Raw genomic sequence first — 6,000 nt, 5'->3', positions numbered from 1 at the left:
CACATCTGATCAGAGGTGGAGGTCGCTGGTGCTGAAGCTACTCCTGCTGAAAGATTCAAGTCCAAAAATGGTAAGATCTTTTGGAGCTCAGTACCTCATGATGTACATGGCAGGGCAGCTGCTGCAAATGTCATCAAAATGACCCCTGGAATCACAAGGTTTGCTCTGACCAAAGTCAGTGACATCAAGAGATGTTTTGAGATATTTATGCCATTGTCACTAGAAAGAATCATCATTACTATGATAAACCTTGAAGGAAAAAAAAGTCCATGGCGACATGATGAGGAATACCTGGATGCTTTCATTGGTGTTCTTCTTGCTGGAGTGTACAGATGCTGCAATGAGGCCACTGATCGTCTATGGCAGGGGTGCCCAATCCCAGTCCTCGAGAGCTACTATCCTGCAGCTTTTAGATGCATCCCTACTCCAACACAGCTGAATCAAATGAATGGCTTGTTATCAGGCCTTTGCCAAACATGATGGCATGCTGAAGAGGTAATCAAACCATTTGATTCAGCTGTGTTGGAGTAGGGATGCATCTAAAAGCTGCAGGATAGTAGCTCTCGAGGACTGGGATTGGGCAGCCCTGGTCTATGGGATGCATCGACAGGCAGAAACATTTTCTGGGCAACGATGTCACTTCACACATTTGATATCATTTTGATTCAAGAGTCCTCAGATTTGACAACAGAGAGATCAGACCAAGGTCTGACAAGCTTGCTCCCATCAGGGATGTCTGGGAGAGATGGGTGCAGTTTCTTCCACTGATGTTCATCCCAGGGCCAGTGACAGTGGATGAACGTCTTGTCCACTTTTTGAGGAAAATGCCCCTTCCGGCAATATATACCCAGTAAGCCAGGGAAAAACGGCAGAAAAATCTGGGAAGCCTGTGATGCAAAAACCAACTATGCCTGGAATGTACAGATTTTCACAGTCAAAGCTGCGAGTGGCACTCCTGAGAAGAAACAATGAAAATGTGTGGTCCTCCATATGACCACTGGACTGCAGGATCAGCTGTGATATTTTATTTTATTTTATTTTTTACCAGATATGACCACGGACAAGAACTTCACAAAGGAAACTGAGGTGAAGCTGTATCATTGGGAAGTGATAAAAAGCCCACAATTACCCACGGCTATAACCAAAACAAAGGAGGAGTGGACTTTTTCTTTTTTTCAGTTTATATTAAAGGTCTACTGCTGAAAAAAACAACCTTTTTTTGTCTTTTCTTGATGTAAATGTCTATGGGTCGAAATTGACCCGTAACACCATAGATGTCATTTTAGTTATTAATCTTAAAATGAAAAAAATCAATAAAACAGATTTATTTAAGAGATGTGTCCTATACCCCTCAGTAATACTCAGGTAACACAGAAACCTTTTATTTATTAATATGATTCTCTTGAGGTTAATTTTACAATTTTTTTAAAATTGAAATCGAGGGGTACAGTGACAAAAAAAGACCCAGAGGCCCACGCCAAAAGTATTAAAACCAACATTTTCATGGATAAGGAAGCCTAACAAGGTAACCAAGAGATGAGAAACAAATTGGATGATAACTTATTGTTTTTAGTATATTTTATAGCTGATTTAATTCACGGGTCAAAACCGACCCGCTAACATAAGAGATGATAACAGAAAGCTAACACGAGAGGAAGGTTTAAAGCTGGCTTTAAAAGTGAGATAGTCCCTCCTGTAGTTGCAAAAAAGCAAAGTCCAAGAAAAAAAGAAAACAAAGGAAGAAAAACTACTTTCAAGTCATTGAAGAGAATATTAGGTTTGTTTTTAGCTCCTACGATAAGCTTATGAAATAGCTAGTCATCTATTGTCTGTCCAACCCTTCAACGTTCACAAGAATCGTTGCACCTCCGACAGCAATGCTCAGACTTTTTCTAATAGGTTTTGATCCAACTGTGCTTCTGGTCATGATTATGTTTGTCATTGTCATTACTGCCAGAGTAATGGTCAGGTTTTAGTGAAACAAGATTATTTTGTTCTGGATATCACTGTTTGCGACGCTTGCCTTCTCAATAGATTCTCATTGGTTTCTTTCTTGTGATGGGTGAGCCGAATAAGCTACTACACTATGGATATTCTGGTTTAAATTATGTTCGTTCTGAAAGTCAGAAAGGAGAATTATCCAGGATATATCCTATTCCAAGTTATTAGCCAATGCGAATATAGTTTCCTGAGTTCCTCAGTGAGTTTGAGTGTTGGGCATGACACATTAAGTTATTGCTGTACTAAATTCAGTAATTATAATAAAGTTATAATTGTGCCTACAGTAGAATAAGAGTGGTGATTGCTTTAAAATCTCTGACTTTGCATCTGTCTGCCTGCCATCATTTGGGCACTCCACATTAGCACCACCACTCTATTCATGTCCTTAATACATACTCACACTTGTTCTGTCCTCAGCCTCCCATTTGAAACCAGCACTGAGGGAAGCAATGGAGCTGCTACAGCACCTGCACTAAAGGAACTGGGTTCAGTTGCCTAGCCATCACGCTAACTAGACATCATCATTTGATTCCACTTATTACCAGTAATGGCTACAAAAAATAAATTATACATTTGTTTGTTTAAAAAAAAAAAAACTTTTGTGCTGTGTTTGTATGTGAGTTCAATTTACATCTGTGTGCTTGTTGTTATTTAATGTTTTAATGATACCAATAATGGCTCTGTGGACCACTTAGTGACTCATTTTCTCAAATGAAAATAAGGCTTGACCGCTGCATAATGACGAGGAGCATATTAAATTATCATTAACGTTGTTGTGCATTTAAATGAACTAATCACCTTTAATGCTGCATTGTTATGTGGTGTGTTTCTGAGACCTCTGTAGCTGTGGCAACGTTTCTGTTCATGTACAGGATACACCTAAATGATGAGTGATGCACAAATATAGTTTTCTTTGTGACGCAGCAGAGAAGTCCATGTTCCTAAGCCTTCTTTTATAGCATGGCTTCAAGCAGGAAGGCAATTATCATTCAAATGTTCTCATCACACTGAGTCTCTGGCTCCCAATTATTGTGTAATTGAAGTCTCTGGGTTTATGTTCTCAGGCCTCTCTGTCAGCCAAGCACAGAATAGCTGATCAGTAGTTAAAAGCAGCTTCAGCCTTTCTTGTTTTCAGTACTACATTCTACCAAAACCAAAGTCCTGTACAATCTGGTCATTGTTATATAAACCTTATATAAACTATTTTTTCTTTACCATAGTTTCTGTTATTTATTTCACCAACTGAAACAAGTTACAGTTGTGGTCAGGAGCTTACATACACTCATCATGGGCATGAATGTCATGGTACTTTGGGGCTTTTAATGATTTCTTTGAATTTATTTTTGTATTTCCTTTAATCTACACACAGCCAGAAGTATAGATACAGACTCAAATATATTCCGATAGTTCTACAATAGCTTTCATCTTTTACCGTATTAGTCATCATGATTGACTACAACTGGTAGTTACTCTTTGCCAGCATGAAAAGGGTTCCTCTGGAAGCACTGACTGAACTGACAGATTTTTAGAACAATGGAAAGATCCTAAAACTCAGTGAAGATCTAAGAAGGAGATCTATACATTTATACAAGTTATTTGAATGTCTAAGCACTTTGCTAAACTGTGAAGGAAGACCCAAAATCTCACCCTCAGATGTGAGGAAATTAGGTCGTATGTTCAGGAATAACCTAGGAACCACCAAAAGTTTCAAGCCTGCCATGAACTGGAAATGCTTTTTGGCCATAATACCAAAAGGTGTATTTGGAATATGGAATATAGGTGAGGTTTTTAAACCTAAGAACAGTGTAACTGCTGTCAAGCATGCTGATTATCATCATGCTCTGGGGCCGTTTTGCTGCCAGTGGTACTGTTAGGTTGCACAAAAAAATGGAATAATGAAGAAGGAGGAGTACCTCTAAATTCTTCAATTTCCGCTTCAATTAACAGCTAGATGACCTAAATCTGGATAAATTTAGGTGTTCCAGCAGGACAATGATGTCAAATACACATCATGGTTTGGAATGTTTAAGCAGGCTAAGATTAAGCTTCTGAGGTGACCTTTCCAAAGGCCTGACCTCAAGCCTAAAGGAAATTTGTGGACTGCTAAAAAGCCAGGCCCACTCCAGGAAACCAACCAATTTCAGTGAAGTCTTAGACCACTCCTCTGCAGAGAAGTCAATCATCCAACCAGAATGTTCCCATTCTGTGCGCATATTTATTTACCGGTTGGGTTAGAATTAAATTGAAAAAAAAATTCCAAACTGTGCAACCAATTCTTGTTGGGTCTTTTGGGGGTTTTTTTTAAAGTAATTTAGGATGTATGCTGGACAATCATTCAGCCCTGGGAAAAGTCCACAATTTATTTTTTTATTTTTTTATTTTTTTGGAAGAAAAGTCCACAATTACCGTAACATTCATGCCCATGATGATGTTTGTAAACTTATGACCATTTATTACATTTTCCATCATAAACTACCAGCTGTGTATAACAAGAAAAGGCAGAAGTAGTTTGGTGCCTTTATATGCCCTCAGACTTTGACCCAAGAGGCTATTTGTGTTATTTATAGTCAGTGTTTATTTCTTGTGGAAGATTATTTTTATTACTTCCCACAAGCAGTGTAAATTGTTTAGAATTAACAGTTAAATGGCACAAATGGCACATCATCAAAATAACATCAAAATTCCATTCAAGACCATTCTTCCCAAACGGGGATGTTGCATAAAGTTTGGGGATGTGACACAACCAAAAGGATTCAGTTTTAAGTCTGCTGTTTGCTATTTTAGCCACTCTGGGAACCCATCAGCTCATCTGCGGACTTAGCCTCCGAGGTCAAGGGACAGTTTTTTGGGGCTTCGAGTGTAGCTAGCGGATATACAGGCCAACTTTCAGTTTTTCCACTACATTTTTTTTTCTAAATAAAGCTATGAGCAACTATTCAGATGATAGATGATGTTTTAAGATTGCATTTCAGCTAGGGCATTCCCTTTTCTGCTCTCTTCATGACCTGTTTGCCTCCATGCACGCAACAGCTTGCTCAAACCTGATTGGTGAATAGAACTCTGACCACAAAGTCCTGCATATTAAAAGGCAGATTTTAAACTAATTTCATTGAGTCTAGTTCACCACTTGTCAAGATTCTTTAATGGATGATCACTATCAGCCCTTAACCACTTAGCCAATTAGCCCTGAATATTTTAACCTAAATCCTGATTGTTGACTAACTATAATCTACATCATCTCTTTACAAAAGATACTACAGTTTCTAACATTATAGGCAAGTAATATTGTTGTTTAGTTTGCAGGACTTGTTAAAAATACTATACTAGACTTGGTGAACTCCTCAAACAGTCTTACCTGTTATCTTTGTTGTCAGAGTGTTGTTTCTACTCTTCACCAGCAGCTCACTTATGGCTTTCAAACTGTGCAGCCGAACGATTCCACACCAGACTTTGTAAAACTGGTTTTTAAGCTGGAGCCTTTTGGAATCATGAACTGATTTTATTTAATATGATGGTGGTTTATATTTCTGCTAGAAGAGCCTCTGCTTTTGGCTGTTTAGGTTCCAGTTTATAATAGTCCTCCCATTTTTTATTTCAAGAGAGCATCTTCTTGCTCCTTTGACATTTTACCTGAGTCTTTGTTCAAAAAATGCCTTTCAGTCTATCAGTCCCTGTGTGCTCAGTAAAACTGATGCTTCACTCTGGTCAGGTCCCTGTCTATTTTAAGAATGGCATCATCCTGCTTCAAAAAAAATTCTAGTTACATACCAACCTTATAATTAGATTTTATTGCTGGGTTTCAAGAAAAGGTTTTGAGAAGCAGCTTACAACTGTTCTAGAAAAATACGACATTATTGATCATTTTTTTTTATCTTTTTCTGGTGATTATTTCTCTGAAACTGCTCTTGTTAGAGTCTCCAATGACATTTTGGTGTATGGTGATGCAGGACATTGCTCTGTTATACTTATCTCTGTTGATCGTCACATTATGCTTGATTA

This window comes from Diplotaxodon limnothrissa, linkage group LG15, assembly GCF_057381915.1.
Source record: "Diplotaxodon limnothrissa isolate DT_005_m linkage group LG15, D_limnothrissa_male_GT1.1, whole genome shotgun sequence".
In the NCBI taxonomy this organism is placed as follows: domain Eukaryota; kingdom Metazoa; phylum Chordata; class Actinopteri; order Cichliformes; family Cichlidae; genus Diplotaxodon; species Diplotaxodon limnothrissa.
Note: the sequence above shows the minus strand (reverse complement) of the source record.